This window comes from Podarcis gaigeae (assembly GCF_964106915.1).
Source record: "Podarcis gaigeae genome assembly, chromosome: 12".
Lineage (NCBI taxonomy): Eukaryota > Metazoa > Chordata > Lepidosauria > Squamata > Lacertidae > Podarcis > Podarcis gaigeae.
In genome coordinates this window covers 14,002,422-14,016,533 of record NC_139688.1, presented here as the reverse complement: position 1 = coordinate 14,016,533, position 14,112 = coordinate 14,002,422, and the positions used below count along the sequence as shown (strand labels likewise).

Below are 14,112 nucleotides of genomic sequence, written 5' to 3'. Positions count from 1 at the left end.
GCGCTGTGCAAACAGATGTTTGGCTTAACCTGCAGATCCATCCCCTCCCTCCTCTACTTCTGCACCATTGCGAGTTGTAGAAATGCTACACTTGAGGAAGGATGGGAGTGTAAATGCCTCTCTAATATCGGGACTTCGTCAGAGAGAGAGAGAGAGAGAGAGAGAGAGAGAGAGAGAGAGAGAACAGGCGGTTAGTTAACGGAGTAAACATTTAGCAGGAGTTAAATGTTAACCAGCTAGCTCACGTCAGCACCAGCAGTAGGGAATAGAATTCATCAGAAACTGGAAATATGATTGTGATTTTACAGTCGGTCTTGAGCTGGAACTACAGAGACAGAAAAGGCGAAAGACTGCATCTCCAGTGGTATTTTTGGCACCCAAAAGCTGAGTGGAAGTGCCGTTTGCTTTCCATGTGCGTTATGCCCTTATGAATACAACACCACAATTAGATAACTAGGCATTTGGGATAACTTTGAGATTCTACTTTCAAAAATGCTTTGCATGTCTTACAGTGTTCTCTTTGACAAAGACCCGTATCTCTCATCCTGCTGAACTCTGAAACAAGGAGCAGAATGCCTTTCAGACACAAAATGCTTTGAAAGGAGAGGCACAGCGAGGGACATTCAGACTTTCCACAATTTTGCAGAGCATTCCCTTATGGAGAAATGGAGTTTTTTTGGGTGCTCCCATTTTCCAGGACAAGAGAGTGGAGAGCAGCTGAGCAAAGCCCCTGCTGCATTGTTAGCTAGGCGAGCGCTGCAAAGCTCTGCAGGCAGCATTAGACACAGTTGCAAGGCCAATTCAGCAGTACAGGAACACTTGGTGAGAATATGCAAAGGCAGTGCTGGGCAACTTTAAAAATTAGGTTCAGTTTGAGGACACAACCAGGAATTTTTGAGAGGCACCGGGCAGTGTAGGAACCTGTTGCCAGTGCCCTCCTCTTAAGCAAGAAAGGCTGAGAGAGTCGAGTCGCTCGATGTCGCACACCATGCCTAAACTTCAACTTCAATTTAGGTGGCCTCCAGAACAGTACTCATTGCACTGAACTTTACTAGCTGTTAAACAAGGAGTAGTCCAGCTGTGGCTTGTGGGTGACATGCGGCGATTCAAGGAAGTGGACTGAAATAGAATTAAAATTACATATCCCAGCCATGCCACTGGAGGAATTGGCACTGCTACAAGTGCCGCATAATACCTGTTCCACATTTATAACAACCCAGTCATTCAGTGCAGCAGCGCCTGAACTTTGGAACTCCCTGCCAATTGAAATCAAGCAGGTGCCTTCCCGTTACTGAAAACATCCATGTTTAGACAGGCCGGCCCAGATGCTTGGAAAGTTAAGGTAGTGTTGATCTGTTTTGGTATTTGGTGTGTTTTAAACTAGGGTTGTTGGATTTCTCCTTGACTTTATTCTCTTATCCATTTGTAAGCCGCTTTGAGCGGGGGGGGGGGGGGTTAACAATCAAAGTTAGTGTATATATTTTTAAAAATAAATCCTCAAAGTTCATCAACAGCACATCAGGAGCTTGTTCATCTGGTGCAGCAAGCAGCAGAACTTGAGAGTGGTGGAAGAAGGGAATGGCCTGGTGCTCGAATTGTGAAGAGGAACAATCCATAAATACCACCTCAGGACTCCTTTCAGTTGTAGTCAAATTGTGGCCGCCTAACAAAATTGCTGGGGGCACAGCTGCTTCTTCTGCTCCCCTTCTCCCACTGGTACTGGAATGGCGACAGGAGATGGTTGTTGGAGAAATGTTGGTTTGGGGGAATGAGCACTGCTCCGTGCGAGAACATTCGCATCGCATGTGGAAGCTTGAAAGTTAAATCCTGAATTTCTAGCTTTAAAAATCTCTGGTTGCAAAACGTGTTCCCAAAACTATGGGGAGCTGGTGCCAGTACTGGCCTAGATGGATGGATATTTTTTATGCAGCGTGAAGCAACTGCCCTGTGTTTAGCAGGCAAGGACTGTGTGACTGGTGACTGAGGTCCACCTCAAGGCTTTCAAATATGACTCTTGGCTTAGGAATTTTGCCACATCAATTATATAGTAATATTAGCTGGTTATTTAATAGCTCTCCAAACACTAATTAAATTAGTCTAGCACTTTACAAGCATTTAACAGTCCCCATGACACTAATGAAACTAGGTGGAGTTTGCCCCTCAAACAACTGAATAGTATTGGGTATTTCGGTAAACTGGAGGTCTAATAGATATTCCAGTTTGTTCCAGTACAGTACTAGCAACCTTAATTCTGACAGGCATTTTATTTAATGCAGAATATGAAGGTTTTCTTATATTGATTAAAGTGAAAACACGTCAGCGCATGGAGAAGAGTTGGTTTGAATTTCCGCTTCATGTCCCCCCCCCCCCCACTCCTTCAGGAAAAGTCTGTGCTAGAAGAGCAGGGGACACGACATGTTGGGTGCTTATATTTTGATGCAAATCGTAGAGGGTTTTGATTTTATTTTATCTTCCATTGATGTTTGAGCCTGCGGGGAGGGGGCGACGCTCCCCTCATTGTTCTCCCTTCAGCTTCCATTTGGCCAGAGTGGCACAAAAATGACTGGGGGGGGGGGAGTGTGTGTGTGAGAGAGAAAGTGAGCGTGAAGAAGGGGGACAGCAGCAACCCCAAGCAGCTTTTACAAATGAGTGACAAAGGCTATGTCCATTCATAGCCTCCCGCGCCAGCGAGGGGGTTCTGAAGAGCCCGAGCCTCGCCAGCCAATTGCTGTCAGCAACCTGTGGAGGGGAGGCATCGCTATAGCAACCGGTGGATGGGCCATGTGCTTTGCCGCCGACAGCAGGGGCTGCGCGCGGGCGAATATAAAGGAGGGGCAGAGCGGAGCCCGGGCGGATGGGACGGGCGTTTTTTCTCGCGCGCGCTCCTCGGTGCTCTCCCCCTCGCGCCCCGGGATGATGGACAGCTGCGCCGAGGCCCTGGGAAACGGGCGGCGGCGAGCGCCGGAACCAGCGGCTTCGTCGCGTTGCCTTGGGACCAGGAAAGAGGAGCCTGTCAGCAGCGACGCCTCCCGCCTTTGTATCGCCTGGCGGAGGGACGGGAGGGAGTTGGAGCTCCGAGCGGGGCACCGAGTTGGGCGGCGGCGGCGGCTTCTTCTTGCTGGAGATGCCTCTCTGGAGATTGAGAGCCCTGCGGAGGGAGGCGGAAGGCATGGCGGCAGGTAAGGGGCGCCCCGAGGGCGGAAATGGCGCGCGGAATTTCCCTTTCAGCGACGCCCGACGTGGAGCTTTTGGCGCCCTCGTGCTTATTGGGCGGGGAGCCGCTCTGGCCGCGTCGCCCCGTCGCTGAATCCCGGCCTGGGTGAGAATGGCTGAGAGACAGAGACCGGTCGTCGTGGTCGGTGGTGGCCAGAGGTGACGGGGAGGCCCTCTGTCCATGCTCAGAGGTTCTGCGGCGGCCTTGCTGGAGCAGCTCGGGCCCCAGTCGCGCTCCTGGGGCGAGTTCTTGGCCACGTGCTCAAGGGGGCGGAAGGGGCGCTTTGCCCCGCCGGGGACGGAAGGGTTAGGACGCGGGAGCAGAATCGCGGCCGTGTTTGCGCAGGGTCGGTGCTGGGCGACAAGCGCCAGGGGAATCGGGAAGTGAACACGGTGCTCGGTGGTTTGCTAGCGCGCGCCGGCGGCTTCCGCGCGTAGTGAGAGCGCCCGTCTGCCCTGGTTCTTTCTTATCCTTGTTTTGCTGAAGCATTTCTCGCGCGCCCCTGTTCCGGAAAAAGTTGGAAGGAGGGTGAGGGTGTGTGGGTGTGGGTGTGGGTGTGGTTTCAGCTCCCCTTGATCCCGTGTTAAGCACCCAGAGGCGCATCTGACCCAGCCGATCTCTCGCTCCCGCGCCAGTCGCGCACTTGAGGAATGGGCGCATTCTTTCCCGCCCAGGATTTGCCGCTTCGAATCTGCCCCCTGGTTGTTGCGTATTGTGTGGCTGGCGACCAAGAGCTCTCTCTCTGTCTCTCTCTCTCTTTCTCAAAGGACAAGAAAGTTCTTTTGTTTTGCCTCCCAAGCTGCCCGGCAGCAGCTTCTGTGCAAAGGTCACCGCTGACATGCGCGGAGGGGACCCCTCAGAGCTCGCCCTGCAGGATCTCCGGATCCTCTACCTCCTTCGCCTCGTGGGCCGTCGCCAAAGGTCCCCGGAGCGATCCCCGACTGGCTCACGTTGTCTGTGGCTATTAACCCGTGTTCCTATTCAGCATCGATAGTCCTAAGATTTCACCTGTAGCTCCTCTGTCCTGGGTTGCATTGACCTTAGCAGTCAGTTTTCCACTACTTTCCCGAATCATCATGACCTCACCAGACCTCAAAGCAGCATTTTTTGCTTCCAACAAGTCCCCCATCACTCTGGTCCTGGTCATTCCTTAGAAAATCCCAGAGATAGGAGGAGGACAACAGCATGCTTAGCCGATTGAGCAAAGTTCCTCCCAGTTGCTCTTGTTCCTGTGCTGGTGACTCCTTCGCAAGATGGAAAGCAAAGTTCGGCCACACTTCTTCCTTTTATAGTCCTCCCATCCCTTCTAAAATTTAGCTGCTGACGTATTGGGAGCAAAATGGGGAGTTGAGAACAAATGCGTCTCTCTAGACGGCGTGTATATACAGTATATGATTCCATATCCACGCTCAGCCTACACTGGTATGCCTGCGGGGTTTACATGCATAGTATTGTGATCCTTATATTAGAAGGACATAAAGCAGGTGATTTAGGCAGCCTAGGATTTTGAAACAAGGCGACCTTTTCACACACATCCTAGCGCAATCTTGAGGGAAGCTGGCAAAATGGGATATACGTTTTAATTTTTTGTTTTAAATTTGGCGTGTTTTAATAGAGATGCAATGGGCATAGTTAGGCAATCAGGATATTGACCAGGAGGGCAGAAAACAATGGAAATAGATGTGAGCACTGTGTGTTTACCTACTCACATGCAATATGGGTACAGTAAACTACAAATATGGCATGTATATATTAATGAAAGCACTCAAAACATATACCGGTACATGCGAAAGTGTGTGTGTATACATACATAGATAAATGAGAGAGCTCTCTTTACTCATATTTTCAGAATATTTCTGACAAGTAATTAGCAATATGTTTATGCTGTGCATATATCTACCCTTTCTTGTTTTTCCTTTATCTCTCTCTTTTGCCTAGGAGAATATTAAAATGCCTGTAAATTTCATCTTGCCACAATACTGCCAGCCAGCCAGACAGAGAGATCCACTCATTTTTTTAACCCTTTGGACAACTATTGACATTTTAGTACTGCATACATATTGCATAACACCTATGAAAAGCAAGGTTACTGGTTTGTTGGTGTAAGCAGCTCCTCCTCTCTTTCTCTTGGTAAACAACAAAAACAGCTCTTTTATTTTCATTACGAAACAAGAAGAAAGTATCTCCCATTGATGCTGGTATCTTTGAAACTTGTCTGAAGCCTCGGATTCGATTCCTTCATTGTTGCGGGATATTAATCCTTCTAAAAGGTATAGAGAAGTAGCCCCCCCCCCCCCCCGCTTTGTGGGGTTGAAGGTTGAGGAAGGATCATTGTGTCCCTCCAAAAGAATAGGTCTATGGTTCGCACCATGACCTCTCTCAGTGATTTGAATAAGCTGGAGTTCCCAGAAATCCATCTGCCTTTTGTGTGTGTCAATTTTGTCTAATCTTTTCAACCTCTCCATAGATTCTCAAAGAAGGGGGGAAAGTACCTTCCCATCTGACTGCACCCCCCTCCCCTTCCTTCTCCAAGTAAAAGCATTAAATTGACCTTGTTTCAGGTGATGAACTGACATCTGCTACAAGTAATTCTGAATCAACATCCGAGGTGTTAATGGAGGACAGGGAGCTATGAGGATGCTGTCTCCATCCCTATATATACAAACCTCTTGCTAATCTTAAAGAACCTCATGTGAGATTTGAGGCTGCAGTCCTAACCCCTTACCTGGGCATATGCTCCATTCAAGTAGCATTCTATGGCCTTTTCATTGTGTTTGTGAGAGGCGGGATTGTTTGTTTGTTTGTTTTTGTTTTATTGTGTATTTTGTGTTCTCATTTTGCATTTTTATGTTGTGAACTGCCCAGTGGACCTTTGGGTGAAGGGCGGTATAAAAATTTAATAAATAATAATAAATAAGACAAGAATTCGAGTTGGACTTGCTTCTGAGTAGACAGGACTAGGATTGCACTGTGAGCCACTAAATTATGTCCTTTTTGTGGTGTAGGATGTGACAGTTAGTAAACAAGGACACATTTTATTTGAACACAAATAACAAGGCATTCTTGTGTTGAAGCAGCTCTGATATCTTAAGGCCTTGCTTCTGCAATTGTGTAGTACTGCACCCTAAACACATTTACTTGAGTATCGGTCCAGTCAATTTGATGCAATTCTAGCAAACTTAACTTGAGTGCATATTCAATTTAAACTAAATGAGTTAATTTTCTTCCACGGAGATGTGTTTAGCACTTTTGTGATAATGGGTATCATTGTAAAGAACAAGAACAATAAAAATATTTTAAAATGCCAATTTACTGTAAGGATGATTTTTGTACATATAATTCTTTAAAGTATCAAAAGGTTAAGTAAACATATATTTCCTGCATTTTTTTTATCCCGAGAAGAAAATATCCCCCAGAAGATCACAGTTAATATAAGGTTTATTTAGTCAAATCAATAATGTGACTCTAATAAATGTACTGCATGAAAACAAGGTCAGTTATTCCAAAGGAGTTTTCTTGGAAAATGTGGTTAGATGATATTAACAGTAATATTATAGATAATAGCTGCACAATTTACAAAACTATATATTCCTTTTTTTAAATCCTGCTGAGTCCAAATGTATATTAATATATGTTTATAGTCAAGAATAATTATTTTCTTGTCATTCCTTTTCTTCTTCTTGGGACTCAACCCCCCCTCCTTTTTTGGCCTCCTTGAATGGCAGATTTGCAAGTACAATTTCATCAGCACAGAGGAACAATAGCTTTCAGTTGCACAAAGGATTTCTCCCACCCTGAATCTCAACCACAATGCCTCTTGCTCTGATAATAGCTTCTGAAAAGATTTTGTAATGTAGAGAATTAATACATGATTATTTCTGCCTGACTTCTCCCATTTATTAGGTTCTGGAGTGTATTCTCAATTAAAAATAGCATTAGGTGGGTTTTTTAAAAAGTCATCATATTTTAAGATAAATCATTTTCCAAAGTTTTATTTATCTGTGCATACCGAGATATTTAGTTTTCATTGTTATTTGTGTTCAGATCTATTATAATGTGTCATCAACAAAGAATTATAAAAAAAATGAGGGGAAAAACCCCTCTGGTGTATTATGTGCCACTAAATACTACTGCTAAGTTATTTTAGAAAAAATATATATATTGAAATGCGTTTTTCTTCTCAGAAGTAGAAAGGCAGTGTGCATCAGCTGCCAGCCAAGTGTGTCCTTATCTCAACTGAGCAATGGCTTTTGAAGTTCGAAGGCTTACACTCGCTGGTTCTTAGCTGAATGGCATTTCCATTCTTACAAAGTTTACTTTGTAAGATGGCAATGTCGGGAGGGGAGGGGAAAATGTGAATTGCTATTTAAGGCTGATAATCTGTAAAGCACCTGTATCTAAGGTAGCATCTATATTGTGAAGATAACTGAGGGTAGTTTCAAGCAGTCCATCGTTGCCTTCAGTTTCCAGTACATTCACTTGCCTGAATGATATTAATGTATATTAAGCATTTACAGGCCATTGTTGGTGTGGAATGTTACCTGCACCTGCAACCTCCAATCTAGCTGGGCTCCCAGTTATGCACACACCTCCTCCTCTTGAGGAAGTGTGTCAGACCTGTGACTGTTGAAGAAGATGCAATGAAAGGATATCAAACATGGTTTGATTACATTAGCATCATCGTTTTTGGGGGGGAGGGGTGGGTGTTTCCTTACTGAAACTCAACTGTGCAAAGGGCTTTTGGGTGGGTGGGGGGGTTAGTATAGCTGGTGCAAAGGCAAAGAAATGCCTTTCTTACTTCCTTGAAGAGACAATGCAATGGGAAATAATACTTTTGACTGGCAATGCATTTGGGTAGGCCAGTTCTTTGAGCTGCTATGTAGGGTAAGATTAATAAATATATATGGTAGTCATCATTCTGCATTGGCATGATAGGCTGAAACCCAGGAATTATTAAGAGTCCCTGTTTTACAGTCCTAGAGAATACCCTGCTTTAGAGCATAGTTTTAAGGTGCTTGCGAATAAACATTCAGTAGATACTCTAATGCACTTCACTTTAATTATTCCTTAGAGTCCGTTTTGCATTTTTTGTTGTAAAGAAGAAGAAACGTCGTTGTCGTCCCCCCCCCCATCCCGTGCATTTGGTAGGCCTTAAACTTTGAAAAGGAAGATATTTGTGATTGTTCCCATGTTATGCAACAGCAGTTGTCTACACACACACACACACTTCAACATCCCAGTTGAGCCAGTGACAGAGGAAGGGGATGCTGTGCTTTAAAGACGTCCAACTGTAAATGTCAAATTCATACATATTTAAAGATCCCCCCTCCCATTTCGAGTCAAGTCTGACAGGGCGCCTCTAATTAACCCCGGATTCTGTTCCGCGAGGCCTGATTGTTGGATCCAATAGAAGCATTTGGCTGGAGGGAGGGGGAAGATGGGGTGGGGGGGGTCTTAGGCAAAGTGGGAGATTACTGGGAGCTCCAGGGTGAAATAACCCTCCTGCCCCCTCTCCCTTCTGCGCATGAGGTTGTCAGGTAGAGTCCAGTTTGGAATGGGAAACTAGACTAAACAAACAGCTAGTTAAAAGCTGCCTCTTTTTTAAAGCCCAAGTTCTACTTGGTGTAGCGCGGGCACAGCCTGAGGATTCACAATTATTTTTTATTTCTAAGCATTTTAGCCAGGGGTGCATCAGGAAACAAATCATTACCTTCTATCCTGTGTCACCTGGGTAGGGATGCTGCTGGAAAAGCCAGATTAATGTCACCAATACAAGCCTAGCTTGCTTTTGGATTCCCTTTGATTCCTCAGCCTGACAAGAGGGAAGGTTTTCTTTCCAAACCTCAAGCTTCTTCCAGTCACAGCTCACTGACCCAGAAATAGCAATGGATATGATAGGATCGATGGGTCTCTGTATCCAGATCCCACCCACTCAAAAGGGTGCAATGGGGGGGGGGACAGGACACCCCCACCTACTTTGGATGACCCCTTCCCCTAGGGGCATAGGATCACACTTTTGTACCTCTTATCAACCGATCCTGAATAGGCACCAACACTTACCTGATCCTGAGCTCATGCCCAGGTCACGCTACCAAAAAAAGAGAAGTTTTCCTCCTGTTGTTACACTAACCATCCCGACTGTAAGAAGGACAGAGCGTTTGACGAGACAGCTGGGGATCCGTGTTAAGTTGTCTTGAGAATGCACCCGAGGCGGGTACCAGCGCTTTGACATCATCCTCACAGCAATGTATTCGGGATCTCAAAAGTCCTTCAGGACTCTCGGTTCCTTCCAAAGCGCTGGCGGTATATACTTTTGTCAGCAAGCTTACGCAGACCTTTATGGAGAGAGTAAACCTCCCTTCCGGGTTGTGGAGGTGACAAATCGGGGGAAGCGCGCCGAGGAAGACCCTCGGACCCGCATTATTTGCACAGCAGCGCTGGCCCTGAGTTGTCCCTGAAGATTGGAGCGGGACCATCCGGAGCTGGGTCGAGCTGCGAGGAAGTTAGGGTGGGGCGCAATGGATGGATCGGTTTGAGGATCTTGAGTGAGGGTCGCAGGCGTTACATGTTTCCCTGGGATGTTTGCAAATTAGGAATTAAGCCGGTCCAGTTTCGAGAAGAGGGACTGCCTACGTTCCAGTCTTTCATAGGTCGGAATGGAAAGAAACCTCGCTGTTTAGAAATTCGTCAGATGCGCCTTCCTATCTGACTGCGTTATGGTGAAGAAGGGTTCTGTGTAGTTCGAAACATGCCCTGTTTCTTCGGCAACAGAAACAGGTTTGCTTAAACCTGAGCTGTGACAATATTTGCAGAAACAGAAGCGGAATTATGTTCAGTACGGGAACCGTTCATGGTCATCCGTACAAAGCGGCATCTTTAGAACAGGGTGGGAAGGATGCGCAGTTGAGGACCGTCGGGGGGGGGGGGAGGAGCGCTTTATCAGGGACTAGTTCCCCCCAAAAGAGAAACTCCTGACATCATAGGCGAGCTAACGTGTGTACTCGGTTTCGGCCTCTTCTGCCCTGAAAGGGCGCGTATCGGCTACAGAACTAAAGGCTTTAGCGGTCTAAGCGCTTTGTGGGGTTTGTTTTTGAACAATGAGGGCTAGAAACGCGAGTTCCCAACAAACCCTGAGCCCGGCGTTATCGTCCGATATTTATGGAGAGGGCATTGTGTACAAATTGCGGAAGAGAGGGAAGGTGGTTTCCTCTTTTGGCGAAGTAGGCAAAAAAGAATCTGCTTTGCGCCACTTGCCTTACCGCGACTACATCCAAGCCAGGGGTGACTTTGGCCATTTTAAAGCAGAGCGCCTTTCTGTGTGTGAGATGTTGGTGTTTTCTGGACCTTCTTCCAGCCCTCCATTCGGAACCTCCACCAGCGTAATCTCGGGGCCCTCGCATGTTTCCCCACTCGCGGGCAGTTTCCTTGCCATATCTGAAAATGAGGGTCTCCCCAGCCCTACCCTTCCCCTTCCCTGGCTGGCTCCCTTGAAATAAGAGTGGTCCCATCTCTTGCCAAGGCAGGCCGCCTCGAGTCTGCTGGCAATCCGCCGCCCCCTGCGAAGCGTGCGCGCAGCAACACGGCGGAGGCGCACAGGGGGGCGTTTGCCACGCCGGGCCCTGCTTAAAATGGCTTCCGGTTTCTTCGTTTTTCAACAATGAGCAGTCAATTTGTAAAGCAATTTGAAGCCCCGTTCCGATTTGCAGCTCGGCTTGGAGGGAGGAACATCGTTATGCAAATTAAACCTATTTACAAACAACAGCAAACAACAACAACCCAAACTCTGAATCCATAGGAAACCTGGAAGTGGTCTGGACAAAAACGAAACGCTGCTGAAAATTAAAGGGAAATGAATTATTTGCCTTAATTCTTACATTTGACAGCGCTTTATTATAGAGCTTGTGATGATATTCTCTTCGCATGGTGATTTCCTCAAGAGTTTGCCGAGGGATTTTCCCGAGCTAAAAATGCGAATGAGAACCCCGTTTATTTTGTATTAAGGATCGTGTGGCCGCGGGCCAGTCAGCTCCGCGAAAGGGGCCTGACAGCTCTTGATTTAAGAGGCTTGCTTACCATTATCGTTTATATCAGTGGTAGAAGAACTCGCCACTTTGCAAAGCGGATTCTGTTACTTCATTTTTTCTTCCAGAAGAATCCTGAAAGAGGACAGCATCATCGCTATCCTATACGCGTCTGCTTAGTTCGATGGGGCTTACTCCCAGTGCAGAATTGCAGTCTATTAGTCCCATTTTACAGATAGGGATTCGAGGCCCAGAAAGTGACTCACCAGCATGTTTATGAAAGAGGGGCTGGGGGAGGTGTATTTTTTGGGGGGGGATGACTACAGTGGACCAGTGTGGGTTTCTCTTTCTTTCTGACGTTATTTAATATCCGCACTGTTAACAGAATAAGCCGGGCAATAATTTACAGAGAAAAAGCTTTCTTATGCAAACCATAAATAGAGTCGCTCTTCTTTCCATATGACACTGTTATATATGTACGCAAGGTGCGTGGGCGCGCATCTCTTGAACGCTGCAACAACCAATTAGCAACCCTGATCCTAAGCATATTTAGGTTGCAACCGCTTGAGTAATACTTGCAATACTTGTGAGTAAACGTCATTTAACTTAATGGGACTTGTGCATTTGATCTGCTGTTATTTTGGCTTTGGTATTTTGACCGCTTAGGATCGGAGCTCTTCATCTATTTACCCCTGGATTATTATGCGCAGCACCTTCGAAGTATGTTTAAGAAGAAGTGAGGCGTCTAGTGGGATTTCTCGTGTGCGACATGGGCTGGGGGGGGGGGAGGCTCATTTCCCAGGAATCACGTCCAGGATCGGGGCCATGCATTCAATGGCCTGGTCTCCCGGCGAAGAGGCCGGAGGCGCCCCCTGCCTCCGCCTTGTTGGGTGCGCAGCTGCTGGAGAAAGAGTGAGACGGGGGTGGGGGGACCCTGCCTTCGCGGCAGCTGTCCCCACAGCAAGCCTAAACATCGGGGCAGCCGCTCCTTCTGTCTCGGGAACTTTGTAGCGCGTCCAATTAAGGCCCCTTCAGGCCAGGCCCTGCCCGGGGAGGGGGGGATGGAGTTCTGGTGGGGAGGGAAGAGAAGATGCGGCGAGCGAGGCCGGGTCTCCAGTCCAGGGCAAGATCATTTTTCAAACGCCCCTATTTAGATGCAGATAGGGACCTCTCCCTCGCCAGAGGGCCGGGGGGCGCTTTCAATTAAATGCTAATGGCGAAGCCAAGGCCAGGCCTTGAGCTCCTGCCAGCAGCCTGAACTGGCCTCAGAAGGGGAGGGCCTGCCCTTTCGCCGCCAGAGGAGAGCTTTATCGGGCGACCCCCTGCCCTCCCCAGCAGAAAGGGCCGCGGCCAAAGGCGCTTTCCAAGAACGGAAAGGCGGGGCTGAGGAGGGCGCCGCTGCGCGGAGGGGCCTAAAAAACCCGGGCGGGGCGGGGGCGAGGGACCATATGGCGGTCCTAAGAAAGGGAAAGCAGAGGCAACGGGGCGGTAGGGAGATCCTGAAGAGGGAGGGACGGAGGAGGACGCGCGAAGAGACCTGTGGGAGAAGCTGCCGTGTTAGGGTGCAACGGATTTGCCCGCCCTCGCCAAGGAAGAGCGAGTGGGGCTGCGGTCAAAACCCATGTACGGTCCCTTCGGGGCGCTTTCCCTGAATCTGTTTCCTAGCAAAGCGGGACCCACCCACTGTTTTTAGCAACGGGAGCCACTGGACCCTTGGTCAAAGCTCGTCTGCAGTGTGTGTTTTTACAGCCAGGTCCGCAAATTGGGTGCTGGGTTGGTTCTCTGCTGGTTTGTGGACCTCACTGCCGTCGGTTCCCGCTGCTACGTAGATTGGGGCGCGCCAGACGTTTTAGCCGAGGGTGCCACGAACTGACCCCACTTTTCCCGCTCGTTTACACTGCAACCCTGATACCTGGGATTAAGTCCTACAATATTCATAGTTTGCTTCCGAGTAAGGTACTGTAAGGATCGTATTGGTTAGGCTGAGTACACACCATACATTTAAAGCAGCCTGCCAAGAATGCTGGGAACTGAAGTTTACACCTCCCAGAGATGCACTCTTAAACTACAGTTCCCAGGATTCCTCAGAAAGTGTTCTTTAAATGTATGGTGTGTTCAAGCTCGCAAATAATCTTTGCACATACTCCACAGTCCTCGGAACAAAGCACGTACACTGGGAGTTAAGTTCTGCGTCCGAATGCGGTTTGGGGATCCGGATGTGTAGGGCTGCAGGTCTAATGACTGAGTTGATATTCCGGTGCCCACTTATTTCCGTGTTGCACTCCAACGGGGCACGCGGCCCATTGCTGCGCATGCTTTCCCTTCCGTTCCAAAAAGTTCAGTAGGTTGCCATATAGGACCGTAGCCTTATGATCCGGCCTGAATCATGCTTACTTGCAGGACAAGCCCTTTTATCTTCGTAGGGCTTCCTTCCCAGTAATGTCACTTCCAGGCTGTGCCTTCTTAAAAACTAATGAGATGTGCAGCCTGACCCGCCCGAAGTGTCCCACTGTGTTCAGTACGGGCCTTACCACTCCCAGTAGGCGAGCACAGGACAGCAGCCTAGCACCAACCCACCCAGTCTAAACTGAAAAATGGACTGAGTGGCAGGGAGGCGCCCCTCAAAGCCTCCCGGTCCCCTCTCCTCCGGGTAATCTCGAGGGAAAAGCGGGGTGGGGACGCGGTCTTGAGGACACGCGGGCGGGGCAGGCGCGCCCGCTTGAAAGGGAGGCGAGAGACGAAGCGTCGCCTATCTACTCGAGCGCGTTTTTGCGCGCCGGAGGTCTCAACGCCGCCTTTTCTTCCTCTGCGCTGGGTTAAGGAGGAGAGGCGAGGCAGGTGGAGATTGGGGGGAGGGAGGGGGGAGCGAGGAAGACT

At 48.3% G+C, this 14,112-nt stretch overlaps 1 protein-coding gene and 1 long non-coding RNA gene across 2 annotated transcripts in view; both read left to right on the top strand.

Annotated features, from left to right (window-relative positions):
- Window positions 1–14,112, top strand: part of PTPRN2 (protein tyrosine phosphatase receptor type N2) — a 608,845-nt gene that overhangs the window by 476,722 nt on the left and 118,011 nt on the right. The gene's annotated exons all lie outside the window — the stretch shown is intronic.
- LOC310828154 lies at window positions 1,463–6,133 on the top strand. The gene is made up of 2 exons (XR_014556729.1): window positions 1,463–3,179; window positions 5,776–6,133. It is a non-coding gene; the product is annotated as an uncharacterized lncRNA (long non-coding RNA).